Below are 14,504 nucleotides of genomic sequence, written 5' to 3'. Positions count from 1 at the left end.
TAAAGGGGGCCTGCAGTGTCTGGCTCAGACATCATCATCTACATTTTAGATATCTAAAATTAGATTAGATGAATCATGTCCTGTGAGTCTCAGAAAAGAACTGTCTGGCCTGTCCTCTATACATCCAGCCCTGTGAGTATATCTAAAGATCAGTCAGAGCCCATGTCATGGGCTGTGGTATTTCTTAGGCACTTGTTCAAAGTTTGTTATGCATGCTCAGTAATGCTTGTGTTGGGGAACAGGTGAACACTTCACCTTAAAGAGTTTAATTTATGAAGTTTAATCAGATTCTGTCTAATTTACTGGAATAGAACTGTGCTGAGCATCAGAAAGCATCAATGATAGGGTCCTCTTTATTCCTATCTGGAGAATTTTCTCAGGCTGACTGATTTTTAACTAGGAATACCTCTCACTCATCAGGTTCCATATGACTACAGGACAAGAATGATGGACATGGACACCTCTTTATTTTTCCCTCTGAATCTGATGGGTTTATAGAAAGGCATATATGATTTACAAATGAGGATAAGGAGAAAAGAAAAAAAAAGAGAGAGAGAGAGAGAATACAGCTTGATAAGCAAAGTTAATTCTCTAAGGAGTACTGAGGTACTAAGTTGGTCAAATATTCTGTAATCAGCAGTTGAAGCAGGAGACACGATGTTATTTTCTGGGAAACCTCACTAAATTACAGATTTTGTGTAGAGGAAGGAACATCCTCTCTCCACCCTGAAAGGCATCTGCCCTCAGCTTTCTGCACCCCAGCGTTTGAAGGTGTCTTCTTGAGACATGTTCAGACCTTCCTTGAATGTGCCCATGCCTAAGAGTTACCTCCAGGCTGTTCCAACATAGGCCTATGACCCACTGAGCTGATCTGCAGAGTTGCTTTAGATCCCTCTCTGGTCAGTTCAGAGGAATGGGCTCCTGACCTGCCATCTTTTAACTGGATTTCAGAAACAGTAGCTCCCCCTTTTAAACAAGTTACCTAGGCTTTCAGTCTTGGAGGTCTGAATCACTCTACAGAGACCAGAAATACACTCTTAATGTTTGCGGCATGGTGGATAGGTCCCTAGTCTAGCCACTGAAGATGTCTCTTCACCTCCAACCCAATAACTTGTTCAACATCTTTTATACTCAAACTTTGGTACTAAGTCAGCATAACTAGCTCAACTGGCATGACTAGTCAACAAATTAGAATGATTACATTTTTTTACTATTTTATAGATATGTCAAAACAATGAAGAAGACAGCTCCAAATCTGTGCATTTTTATAGACATTAGCTTTGGTAAACTTATGCGTTTTAAGTCAAAAGCTGCATAGGGGTGTAAACCGCCCCCCTGGAACTTCCTGTTCTTCCATCCCTAATGAGAAGGCACAGACAGGATATTCCAGAGAGCTTCAGTGGCTGAATATCTTCCTGGAGACACTGAATGTTGCACTCATTTATTCCAGCCCTAAATTCAGCTCAGATTTAGCTGAGCTGTTGCAGTCCTCAACAGTTTCTTGCCATTTTCGCCACCTACATTAGTGACATTTTCTAAAAGCATCTCCTCGCTAGCTAACACCAGTTCAGTTCCCCTGGGGCTAGCAATAATTTAGAATATATTTATCCACTTAGGAAGAGACAGATCAAAGAGCAGCTGGGTTAGAAGGGGGAAAAAGTGACAGTCAAGACTTGAGGGGATTCTTAGGTTTCAAAATAGAAGGGTTGCTTTTATATTTTGTTTTGTTTTGTTTTTACATTATACATTTTTCTAGCATCTCCACAAATACGCTGATAGAACAAATGAATGCATTCTGTATGAAAAAATCTGTGACAGTTTGAAGGGCGCAGGAATCTTCTGTTCCAAGATCTCTCTGTGGACACTGCCCAGAAGTGATGGGAATTCCTAGACTCCAAGTGCATACCACTTACATTAATTATTGAAATAAACTTCATATCAGGTTCAGCATTTTAAAATATATTTATTTGCACAGAAGAAGAAAGAAGTAGCATGCCTCCGATGCTTCTGCCATCTGTTCCTTTGAAAAGAAGACTCGTCTCCTTGTCTCCTGGCATAGATAATTTCTTATTTACAGAGCTGAAAAAAGAGCTCCAGAAGCCTGTATTAAACTTGGGACTTTGGAATCATAAAACAGTGTCTCAGTTTTATATTCCATTTTACAGTTTAGAAGTCTGCACCATGGATATTCATTCTTGAAGATCAGGGTCCCAATCAGCTTAAGATGAAGATGATGTATTGAAAATGGCCTAGTGGACTCTCTCCTCTGCTCACCTAATATTCCATTAAAGGCAGCTGACATCTTGAAGTTGTTGCTTGTGCTATATTTAAAACATAGGTTTTGCATTAAAATCAATCTACGAGCTAAAAGCACTCATTTTCTGGTGTTCTAACTCCTCCTCTAAAGGTAGTTGTTACGTATCTGAGAGTCTGGTGTCAGTCCAACAATTAGGAAATTGATTAATTCTCCACCTACGGATTTTTCTATCATGTTTAAATCATAGGCTGACATCTTAAATACAACAGGAATCAAGGTTCAAAAAGATAGTATTGGTAAGAAATTTATGATCAGGTTATCACCATATAACTTAATCGTTCCTTCCCATATGTTTTTGCTCCAAATCAAATTTAAAGAAAGTATTGAGAGACTGTCCTGGTTCCAGTTAGGACAGAGTTAATTTTTCCTCATAGTAGCTGGTAGGGTGCTATGTTTTGGATTCGGATGAGAAGAGCGCTGATAACACGCTGATGTTTTAATTGTTGCAGAGCAGTGTTTACACCAGGCCAAGGACTTTTCGGCTTCTCGCTCTGTCCTGCCAGCGAGCAGGCTGGGGGTGCAGCAGGAGCTGGGAGGGGACAGACCCAGGACAGCTGACCCAAACTGGCCAAAGGGGTATTCCATACCATCTGACGTCATGCTAAACAATATATAGGGGTGGCTGGCCGGGGTGGGGGGCCGGCTGCTCGGGGATAGGCTGGGCATCGGTCAGCGGGTGGTGAGCAATTGCATTGTGCATCACTTGTTTTCTTACACATTATTATTATTAATACTATTATCATTATCACTATTATTATTATTATTGTTATTATTATATTCCTGTCTTAATAAACTGTCTTTATCTCAACTCACAGGCTTCACTTTCCCGTTTCTCTCCCCCATCCCAGAGAGGGAGGGGGGAGGGTGAGCGAACGGCTGTGTGGTGTTTAGCTGCCAGCCGGGTTAAACCACAACAGAAACTTATTTTCTGTTCAGTGGGAAATAATTTTCAGTAAAAAAATAATTCTCACCTATGCAGCCTCCAAAACCAGAACATACTCACAGCAGACCTTTCTCTTAGCAGCTGATTGACTTTGCTTTAAAATCTCTGAGATGAGAGATATCCTGTCATGGATAATATTTTTCACAGTGGATCACATAGCAACCTTCCCAGAACCAAAAAGGGAGAACAGAGCTTGTGAGATGAGGGTTTGGAGAAGGTGAAGGAAATCTGTCTGCAAGGGCTCTTACCTCCAGTGTAAATGTCTACAAGCTAGTCACTTGATATGTCCTTTATATACATGCCAAGCTTTCTTTGGTCTTTGATGGCTAAAGTTCAGTCTGTTCGGTGCCTTCCATAATGATGTTTGTCCCTTCAAAGCTGCTTTCTGACTTATGTGCTGAAGGCTATGCTCATGTTCATCCTTCATCTCAAATTCCATTTTGATTCCTGTTCTTTCTAAAGGCCTTCCAAATTAGTTTCCTTCCCACCTGCTACAAACTCTTCATGATATCAGAGGGATCAATGCAGCAGGACGTTCTGATGTCTCCAAATGAAACAGCAGCAATTGTTCCAAGTGTTCCTGCTCTCTTTGGTCATTACATGATCAGTGTTTTGGCTCAGCATTTACAGCATCCTGACAATATTTTAGGTCAGTTCAAAGCACTAGAATTAGTTATTTGTTGTGTATTTCTCAAGTAAAAACATCATCAATGTTTGTGAAGAACATGAATTGATTGTAAATCAACTTGGGAGTAACTGTGAACTAATTAGCACAGGGTATTTTAACATAAATTGGATGGATGAAAAAGCCTATTCAATTAAACACCTGTTTGTTGAATGAGGTTTGTCTTACTTGATTAATGAGCCTGCAAAGCTAAATAACCGCCCAGGTAACTGCTCTTTTATCTACTGAACCCTCTCTACTGAGACTCAAAACAGATGTACAAATTCTGACCTTTTAAGAACTATTGTCTGGTGATTTTGCATTAAATAGAGGAATAGAGGAAAAAAAATAGAGGAAAATCTACATGTTAAATGTTTGGCAATAACTTCCTTTGGTCCCTTTCATTTCTGATTGAGTGATGGACATAAGGCTAAGGAGGAAATAGTAATACTATCTTCAGTTAAAAGGGTTCTTTTTGTAGAAAACAGAATCCACCTACTGATGCAAAGTACACTGCAAGCTTTCTTTTGGTGAAACTGGGGCAAAAACATCAACAGCTTGAGAGGGAAGAATGAAAGATCTTTGTCAATGTATGGGGTTTATATGGCAAGGTTTGGTAGAATGGAGAGGCTGCAGGGGTAGCACTCAGAGGCTCTTAAGGGGACCCTCAGCTCTGGTGAGGCTATACCTGGAATTCTGTGTTCAGTTTTGGGCCTCTCACTACAAAAGGGATATCGAGGTGCTGGAGTGTGTCCAGAGAAGGACAACGAAGCTGGTGAAGGGTCTAGAGAACAGGTCTTAGGAGTAGTGGCTGAGGGAACTACAGTTGTTTAGCTCGGAGAAAAGAAGCCTCAGGGGAGACCTTATCAGGGGTTGCTGTTGTTAGCAGAGCCCAGCAGCTGCCCCATGTCAGATCAGAGTCAGCTCCAGACAGCTACAGAAGTGACCCGCTGCTGGACAGAGCCGAATCAGTGAGTGGCACTGGTTTAGCCTCTGGCAGAGCAGATTTAAGAAAGGGAAGAAATGCCATGCAACAGTAGCTGGGAGAGAGTAGTGAGAAAATGTGCGAGAACCAGCCCTGCAGCCCCCAAGGTCAGTGCAGCAGGAGGGCAGGAGGTGCTCCAGGCACACAGCAGCACTTCCCCTGCGGCCTGTGGAGAGGCCCCTGGTGGAGCAGGCTGTCCCCCTGCAGCCCATGGGTCCCACACGGAGCAGATCTCCACGCTGCAGCCCGTGGAGGAGCCCCCGGTGGAGCAGGTGGATGTGGCCTGGAGGAGGCTGCGGCCCATGGAGAGCCCCCGCAGGAGCAGGCCCCGGGCCGGAGCTGCAGCCCGTGGAGAGGAGCCCACGCAGGAGCAGGGGTCTGGGGGGAGCTGCTGCCTGTGGGGGACCCGTGCTGGAGCAGTTTGCTCCTGGGGGATGGACCCCGTGGTACGGAGCCGTGTGGGAGCAGTTGTTGAAGAGCTGCTGCCTGTGGGCAGCCCCCGCAGGCTCAGTTCAGGAAGGACGGCATCCCGTGGGAGGGACCCCACGGGGAGCAGGGGCAGAGAGTGACCGTGAAGGAGCAGCGGAGACAAAGCCTTATGAGCTGACCACAGCCCCCATTCCTCATTGCCCTGCACCCCTTGGAGGGATTAAGTAGAAGAGGGTGGATGAGGGGGAGGTGTTTGTGGTTTGCTTTTAGTTTCTCACTTTTCTAGTCTGTTAGTATTAGGCAATAAATTACATTAATCTCCCTATGCTGAGTCTGTTTTGATTATGATGGTGATTGGTGAGTTATCTCCCTGTCCTTGTCTGAACCCTTGAGCCCTTTTCATCGTATTTTCTTCCCCTCTTCCTTTCACCACTGGTGGAACACTTCATTGGTAGCAGATACGGAGAGAAAGGACATAAAACTCTGTGAAGACTGCCTTAAGAATTCAAAAAGAAAGAGGCAAAAAGCCTGTGGAGGACTGAATCTGTTTGCTAAGCTGCTGTGTCTGATATTGTGTAGTATTGTTATAGTTTGGCAGCCTTTTATTTTAAATTCATAATTTGTTTAGCTGTGGTGTGTTTTCATACCTGAGCATTGTAAATTGAGGATAGATTTTTTGATCACTCTAAAATTATTGCCATAACAAGGAGGCCATACCTTAATCTTACTCATACCTGTGCTATCTGAAGTCCCTTGACTCCTACAGGTGAAACTGCAGAAAATTGTGAGAGATTTCATTTAAGATCCAAAGTTTTTCATATTTTCCTAGAAAAATAGGACCTGATCTAGAAATGTGCTAGCAAGAGTTTGAACTTTCTTCTAAAGAAAGGAATTGTGGATGATCAGTACCTCCTTTGAATGAAGTCTCACTGAAGTCCCTCTCTCCTGTACTTTAACAGCAACAAAGTAAACTACTTTGTCCTCCATTTAATCTAATTAAGAAGTAGCATGAGAAAAGATCAATGAAACTGCATTGGCAATCTGAGTATTTCAAGCAAGCAAATAAAAGTGTAAGAGTGGCATACAAATCATGAGGGGTTTTCGTATACACACACACACACACACAAGAAAAAAAAAAAAAAGAGGTGCTTGTGCTTCCTTCATGGCTTTTAAGCTTTCAGCTCTAGTCTTTCATGAGTTTCTTTGCAAACATAGTCAGTTCATTGTTCCTTTTTTTTTTTTTTAATAATGACCTGACCTATTAGGAATTATCAAAAAAGAAATAGGTTTCCTACAGAATGAGGTGTATGTTTGAATGTAAATGTTTTGTTAAATGTATCTTCCATTTGAAGGTTTTCTCACTGCTGGCTGTTCAGAATATCTTCTGTGTGGGGGTTCATGAGTGCTCAGGAAATCACAAGGTCATGCTTGACCCTTCCTCTCTGGGTCACTTTGGCTTGGGAAATACTTACTATGCACAAAGAAAAAATGCTTTTATTCTGTTTGCAGGGTAAGACTATAAAGGCAGTATTTACTTGTTAATGTACACAGTACACGCTACGTAGTGACGTAGTGACGGGAGACTGGGAATGAAGCTGGTGTATGTTGATGGCAGTGGGGCTGGGAGCCATTGTGTCTAATCAGGGTTGTATCTCTGCCTTGTGAAGAAATGTTAGCTGACATCTTTTCTTTCACAAATCACCTTTTAGAAGACATGATGATTAACTGCCTCACCAGTATAACATAATGCTTAGGTGGTATTTGAATAGCATTTTAATTTGGTTTGCAAAGGCAAGAAAGAGGACGAAATTTAAAATAGCTAGAATGCTAGATTGGAATTTTTGCTTCATTTTAGAAACAGGCCTCGGAAGACTGTCCACAAATCAGAAGCAGAATCAGCAGGTTGCCAGCACAGGTGGCCTTTGGGTCCAGTGGGATGGGGCGGTCCATAGATGTTAAGCTCCCCTGCTTTTTACTGCACCTGGAAGTGACAGCTCCAGAACTGTTACATGCATGCTGCAGGAGGTAAAGTATGAGGATCTGATCTGCTGAACTGGAATGTCTGATTTTCACCCAAATTGTAAGTGCTTGGGGAAGGAGGACTTCAAGGGTGCAGAAGTTCCATATCTAGTCAGTAGGAAAAAAACAGATGAAGGCTCTGCTGAAAGAAACTCTTCACCTAAATTAGGTGCCCAAGCTAAATGCATAGAGTATTTATCTAGAGGGCCTCAAATCACCTGCTTTTCTCTACTGACTGTACCAAGACTTTAGGTACACTCCATTGGAGGACAGAAACACTGTGCACTTAATGCGCATATGTGGTTCAGGGGGCCAAATGTAAGGCAGTGACATTTCTTTAGTAACAAGGAAAATCTTTCTACATGTAGTAGTGGTCCTCTCAGTCTAACAGGCAGTACCAAAGGCAGTACCATTTACCATGATTTTAAACAATCTTACAATTACATTATGGTTAAACCTCTAACATTCTCCCATTCTGAGAGCATACAGCCAGCTGAAACAAGATGGCTTGAACTTCTCCAGGTGAAAGAAAGTGTCTACTGTATAATATTTCATAAATGATTTCTTTTTGTGACTGCATTTTAATATAAAAATCTTATCGTGTTCTCCTTCTGTTCAAAGTTCGGGAGAGAAACACATTTCTGAACAATTGCCAGGGGAATATTAGGAAAGTACCTAACTTGCATTTCCTTCAGATCATACAAAAGATGCCAAACATACTTTTTGGAGGGACAGTTTCAGAAAATGTGGAGTAGCTCCTTAGCTGCAAGGATAGGTCACTTGGAAATGAGGTGGTTGCTGTTCTATCACATGCTTCTCACAGGGACCATCAGCCAAAATCCTGACACTCTCGCTCACAGCCTCTGGTAGATAGTGAAAAGGAACAGGGTGTTCCTGCAGCACTGGATAAAGTGAAGAAGTCAGTGCAAACATGATGTTTTGCTGCTTGGAGTGAAATGATGGTTTTCAGAGCCTGCTTCAGTGATAATGGACCCATGTCAAGAAGGGGTACCCTCTCCTGGCACAGCACCTCCAGTCTGTGGTTTTCATTTCTCCTTTCTATCCCCTCAGGGCCCCTGCATTTCTACCAGCAGCAAGTTGAAAGCTATTACACACAGACTCATTTTTAAAATATGAGCCAAGCAAAATCATCTCCATGTACTATTTTCCAGTTGCTCAGACTGAGGGATGGTGCCTTGCGTGAGAATCACAGTCTCTGTGTTTGAAATTCAACCAAAGAAGTCCTCCTCTGACATTTTGCTGTGCTAGAAATATGCTGAGACCTGATCTGCTTCTGCCTAAATATCTCTGCTGCCATCCCTGAGCCTGAAAACACCAGGTACTTTTTCCAGTGTGTGAATGGACTCACTGAAAGGTGGAAGAGGCCAAAAAACTGCGGCCTCTCACATCTCCCATTGCAAATGAAACTTGTACTGACAGAAGGAACTTGGAAAGTAACCGTAAGTCTTTGCCCTTCCTGTCTTGCTGTACTAGTTATGTGAAATGGCTGCAAAGAAAAACCTTGTGAAAGTATATAAGGGAATGAGCAAAAGAGAAAAAGGTGTAGTGGCCTTCCCAAGTGACATGACGCCCTGCTCCTTGCAGGATACCATCCCCTCATTCTGCTGAGACAAAATGCCACCTCCTCTAAAACACCTTTTCCTCTGTGCCTGTGTTATCCAAAAAAAAAAAAAGAAAGCCATTATTATCAGAAAGGAAGACATGAGTGGAAGGATTCTGGAAATGTAGGAGATACCAAGTCATTTTGGCTGAGCTACAGGACAGTAGGTAAGAACAGCACCACAAGGGAGAAGATAAGCACAGTGAAAGAGGTGGCAATCTGCTCTTCCACAAACAGTAAGGAACCTCTTCAGGGATTCAAGTGAAGGGTGGGGAAATGGTGTAATCTTTGCCTTTCAAATAACCTATTTGATGCCAATAGGCTTCTGGTGCAAACTCTAAGAGCCTGAAAGCAATGCTTAGAATGCAACAGTCCTTTAGTCTTGGGACAAAGAGGATCCTTGGTTGCCTCCAGCCGTTAATGAGAAGTTTGGAATTTTTGCTTCTTACACATCTCTATCCCAAGAGCAAACTTAACTTACACCTCTTTCTCACGGAGATAAAACAGCAGAAAATGTAAAAGATGAGTGATGCTGTGCTAGGGGAATAAGGAAAAGGAAATGTTAAAAACTGATAGCTTATTCCCAAAGAAACAATATGAGCTCAGCCAAGCAGAAAAATGTGCAAATACCACTCTTATTTCACTCCAGACAATTTGCCATTTATAATATTTTATTTAGAGTTCATGGAATCACCAACTCAGTGGTAAACTGCTGCTATTTCTCTTGCATAGTTGTTTATTGGGGGAGAAGAATAGGAATGTGGGCAGGGGGTTGTAGAAAGCTATTTTAAAATTAATCTGGCACCCTAGAAGTTAACACTGAGGTGCTTGTGATAGCAGTTCTCATTTGTGTATTTCATTCTTTTTAAAGGTGAAATTTATGATACTCAAATCTCAGAATTTCCTTTTATTTTTGCTTTTTCATCATACTGCTTAAATATTAATTTATTTATAATATATGCAGTATAGAGAAATCTGTACACACATGTATGTGTTGGAGTAGGAGATCTGAGGGCAATTTACTAAAATGATGAAGTGACAGTTTCTTTAAGTCTTATCGACTTTCAGGGGAGCTATATTTAAAGCTGCTCTTTTCAAGGAAATTGATGGCCAAAGTTTTTTGTGAGGTAATGAAAACAGTGCACATTAGTGTTAACAAATGTATGGCCAGTTATTCAGAAATAAGTTACCTTAAGCTGTGGCTTTGCAAAACACCAGCAAAAATGTAGTTCAACATAAAACGTAGCTCTTTCTGAATTTGGCAAATAGCTGTGATGCAAATAAACAGAAAAATGAGGCAGTCAGTAAATAAATGATCAAGTGAGAAGTTTTCATTTCAGTGTTTTCAAGATGAGATATTTTGGTTTCTTAATTTGAACCTTTTCAGTCAAAAATCTTTTCAAGTTTACCTGAAAGGAAATTTATTGTTTTTATTTTTTTTCTTTTTTTTTTTTAGCCTGAAGAGAAACAAAAAGCTTTTGTATTTCCTTGAATCTTTTTTTTTTTTTTTTTTAAATTTGGTAGACCGAATTATCTGCCATTGACACTTACCCCATTAATTTTGCTGTGATTTCATTTTTTAAATCCCTTCTCTTTTTCATAGTAGTTACACATCCTACATGAAAACTATAATCACTGCAACAACACAGTTATTCCAAGTAATTATGCAAGTCTTTTTTTCTCATGAAAAATGGCCCCATAGACACGTGAAAATTAAGTGGGCCCTTAAGTTTCATTATGTACTTCTTAAAGTCTTACCATTGATTTGGAGGTAAAACTAACTGAAACAGATCTCCTAAATCCTAACTACAATAACAAATTTCTTCCCATAAGCATATCACTTGATTGCACCTCTGATTCTTAATTGAGAAGATATAATGTGTGGCCTGGTAAGCTAATAAAGAGCTGAGAATATATTTATTTTTATTCTTAATTATTGCTTCACTGTAATTGAAGATGAAAGTTAGGGTCCTAAATCATTTTGATATGTTGGCATACTGGTAAAACCATTACAAAACAATCCAATATTTTTTGTAGATATTAGTTAATAGAAGAAAAAAAAATCCTCAGGAAAAGCTATAGTTTCCAATCATACTTCTAACGGAATTACTTGAATGAGAGCTCTGATGTTCTGATTATGTTAGTGAGCTTTCCCTACAATAAGTGTTTTCATTCTTCCCTTGAGATCTGAACTCTGAAAAAGGATGTATCATTAAGAGAATTCCCAAAGGTTAATTGCTAAGAATCTCAGGCTTCTTACAAAATGTTTTTCTGCCTTATGTTTTGATTTCTGTCTATTTCCAATATATTCCAGTTGTCACAGAGATCAACATGTGAGTTACGTACCTCTTGCTCCATACCTACATAATGAAAGGTTTTATCCCTAATAATTTAGGCTCAAATTGTTTCTTTCTTTATGTTTACATCTGGAAGAAATCCATGCATGGATGTCATCAGCAGCCAACTGGCTGTGTGGAAATGGTCATCTATCAGAAGAGGGCTTTTACTCTCTCACTTGCTTCAAGCTACATATATCCTTTGTTCAAATCTTTCTAAAGAATTGGAGACCTCTACTACTGAGTAATTCTTCTCTGCATGTATCATCTTATGGTTGGAATACGTGGTAAAACCTTTTTTTCTTGGGGAAACTTTTCTTAGTGAGTTCCTGGTTTTACCCATTAGAGGCAGGGACATTGATGTGTATTTTAAAGCAAAGTATGAGAGAATCTCATCCATAATACCATTATAAGCCTTCTTTCAGTAGACTTTTTCCAGTCCTTTGACTTGTTCTTGCACACATTGAAAAAGACACAAAGTAGTATTAAACACACTAACACCTGGCTTGCACAGCTGATTTCATGGACTGATTATTATCTAATAAAAAGTATATTGGAATGGGTCCTGCAGGGGTTATCTTGTCCATTGCATTTTTTGAAGTACAGGATAACTCTGTTGCCATCATTTCTTGAGCATTTCTTTAACCTGCTTTGCAATGAGAAGTGTTCTATGATGCACACAAACTATCCCAGTGCTTCAACATCCATTAGACAGCTTCACCTGTTATCCAACAAGAAACTATTTTTACTAATTTCAGTGCATTCCTTTTACTGTTTACATGAATGTGGGAAAAAAGTTTTTTATCTGTATTCAAAAAGAAATTTATGAAAAGGAAATTTATGTGTTTTGAAATTTATACCATTTTCCCTTGAGCTGCTCTTCTTCAGTCTAAACAATCCCAATTCTGAAAGTCAAAAAGCTGTCTAAATATCTCATCATTCTTGTAACTCACTGAACTTTCTCATTTAGCCCATGTCTGCCTTGAAATTGTCTGTCTTGCCTAATCAGACCAGGACAAAGTTTACAGTGGAGACCCTGTCAAGGTTGTCAAGGACATATTCATGCATCTTGAAAAGTATATTCCTATTGATATATCCCACTGTGAAATTTGCCTTTCTTACAATGTGATATTTTCAGTCATGCTCAGTTTGTTGAAGGATTGTAAATCTTTCTGCTAAAAACAAACAAACAAACAAAACTAACTAGTTTTGTAGATCTTGTATTTATACAGAATGTTGCTCTTATTCATCAGTATCATTCTGACGTCTTAGTTCTTCCTAAGAACTCTTTACAGTCTTTTTTATGCAATAGAATTACATATAGAGACAAATATACTGGGCTATCTTTGGATAAAATTTTTACTTCCCTTGACAAGTGCACTTGCAATGTGGGGAGTCCACGTGGTTATGTTAAACCATCACAACACTGTCTTCTCACTGCTCTAACTGCTCCCTTTGATACATGTATTGTGAGGAGCTCAGCTTGATGGCACATCATTCTCTGCTTTCAAACATGTTTTCAAAAGGCCTGTTTTCACTGTAGCATCCTGGAAGAGACATGCTTCGGAGTTTTTGCAAAGAATTGTTGCAAGTACGGTCACTGTGAGAAAAGTCAGACTATTGCCTAACGTTAGTCATGTTAAAAGGGAATGCTGGATGAGCAAGGCTGCTGCTGAGCTTGTCCCTGCTCTCTTCATCTTTGATCTGATTCAGATGCATCAACTAAACCTTGCTGGTAATCTGGAAAGTAGTGAAGATAGTTCACTGGGCTTTACAGAGCAGTAAACAGGGAATGACAGAGCCTGCCTCTGTGGCACTTCATACCAGCTTTAACAGTGATATGTAGGTTTAGAGAAGCAGCTCCAGTATTAAAAACATTTAATTTCCCCACTGTTCTTCCTTCAGTTTCACCTCTGCATCACAGAGGTGAAAAGCTGTTCCTGATAATACCAAGGAGAGGAAAGGAAAATAAAACTGGATAAATACAGATATGGGGTTTAGCATAGTTTTAAAGACTACAATGAAAGGTTATAGGTCAAGCTATGAGAGTGAAGAATTGCATTCTGAACTAGTCAAAAAGTTGAAGAAAATATTAAGTTCAGTTAACTTTTTTTTTGGTTTCAATTCTGAACATTGTAAAAGTTTTAAAGTTAAAAGAAAATTTTAGGATGAAAAAGCTTTCAAGTATGTGAAACTGAAACATTTTCAGCTTTCAGAAACCAAGGATTCCTCTCAATTTGAATCACTTGCTAAAAATGAGACACAATGCAAAAAATATTAATGTCCCCAAATCGCCCTTCATCTTCCTCACTCAAAATGCCCATCACAAAACTTTGCTTGTGTCTTGTAAAGTGAGAGTGTACAAGGAGTTAAACACAGTAAGAAGCAGAAATCTTTAGCAAATGGAAAAAGATGGTTCGACTTTTACTCCCCAAATAAGAGGATTGTTGAGTCCTTTGGGAAAATGACTAATGTAGAAGGAGCAAAAGACTCTCTTTCCTGGAATAACAAAAATACACATATATTTTAATCTCTGTTCTGGCTTTCATAATGCAACTACATGCTTTTGACTCCGTGGTGCTGTCAGCAAAAATTAATTTTAAAAGTAGCACACATGAACAACTTCAGCCTTTGCCTTAATTTAGTTTTTCACTAAGAGCCGAGATAAGACGTAGCTGTGCTGAAAGAAGGATGGACGGTTGTACACTATATTGTAGGAGACGACAGTGCTAAATTAATCATGTTCTATCTGGAATTTGCAATTCTTTCAGAGATGCTCAAGACAATATAAAAAATTTAGTGGTAACAGTGAAAGTAGGCAGGAGGTTGTGAGGCAGAAAGCTTCAGAGGGCACTTTAAATGTGAAAGATGCATTACAGTTTCTCACACATGAACAAGATAGCATGCCTTACTAAAAATATAATAAATAAGGAGTGTATTCTGCCAGATACAGCTGTGAAGGGAGCGCTCACCCAGTCAGATGTACCGAGCATGATTGACGCTCCCTTAGCTTTGCTGTGATATGACTAAATATGAAAATGAACAGCCTCAGAACAATGTTTGCATTAAGAACAACATGTCATTCTGTTACTCTGAGAAGCCCAGCAAATATGCCAGAAGTTTTTCTTCATACTAGAGGAGCCAGTCTGTTCCGCAGCTGTAATTTCACTTTTCATTGGTTTTCTTTTCT

The 14,504-nt window shown here is 40.0% G+C and overlaps 1 long non-coding RNA gene across 1 annotated transcript in view; it reads left to right on the top strand.

Annotated features, from left to right (window-relative positions):
- The first annotated feature begins 2,690 nt into the window (after positions 1–2,690).
- LOC310895697 overlaps positions 2,691–14,504 on the top strand; it is a 51,585-nt gene continuing 39,771 nt past the window's right edge. Inside the window, exon 1 of the long non-coding RNA XR_014580873.1 lies at positions 2,691–3,909. This is a non-coding gene — a long non-coding RNA (uncharacterized lncRNA). The remainder of the gene's footprint in view (positions 3,910–14,504) is intronic.

This window comes from Anser anser, assembly GCF_964211835.1.
Source record: "Anser anser genome assembly, chromosome: 1".
Lineage (NCBI taxonomy): Eukaryota > Metazoa > Chordata > Aves > Anseriformes > Anatidae > Anser > Anser anser.
The sequence above is the reverse complement of the archived record's forward strand: the minus strand, read 5'-3'. Positions and strand labels throughout refer to the sequence as shown.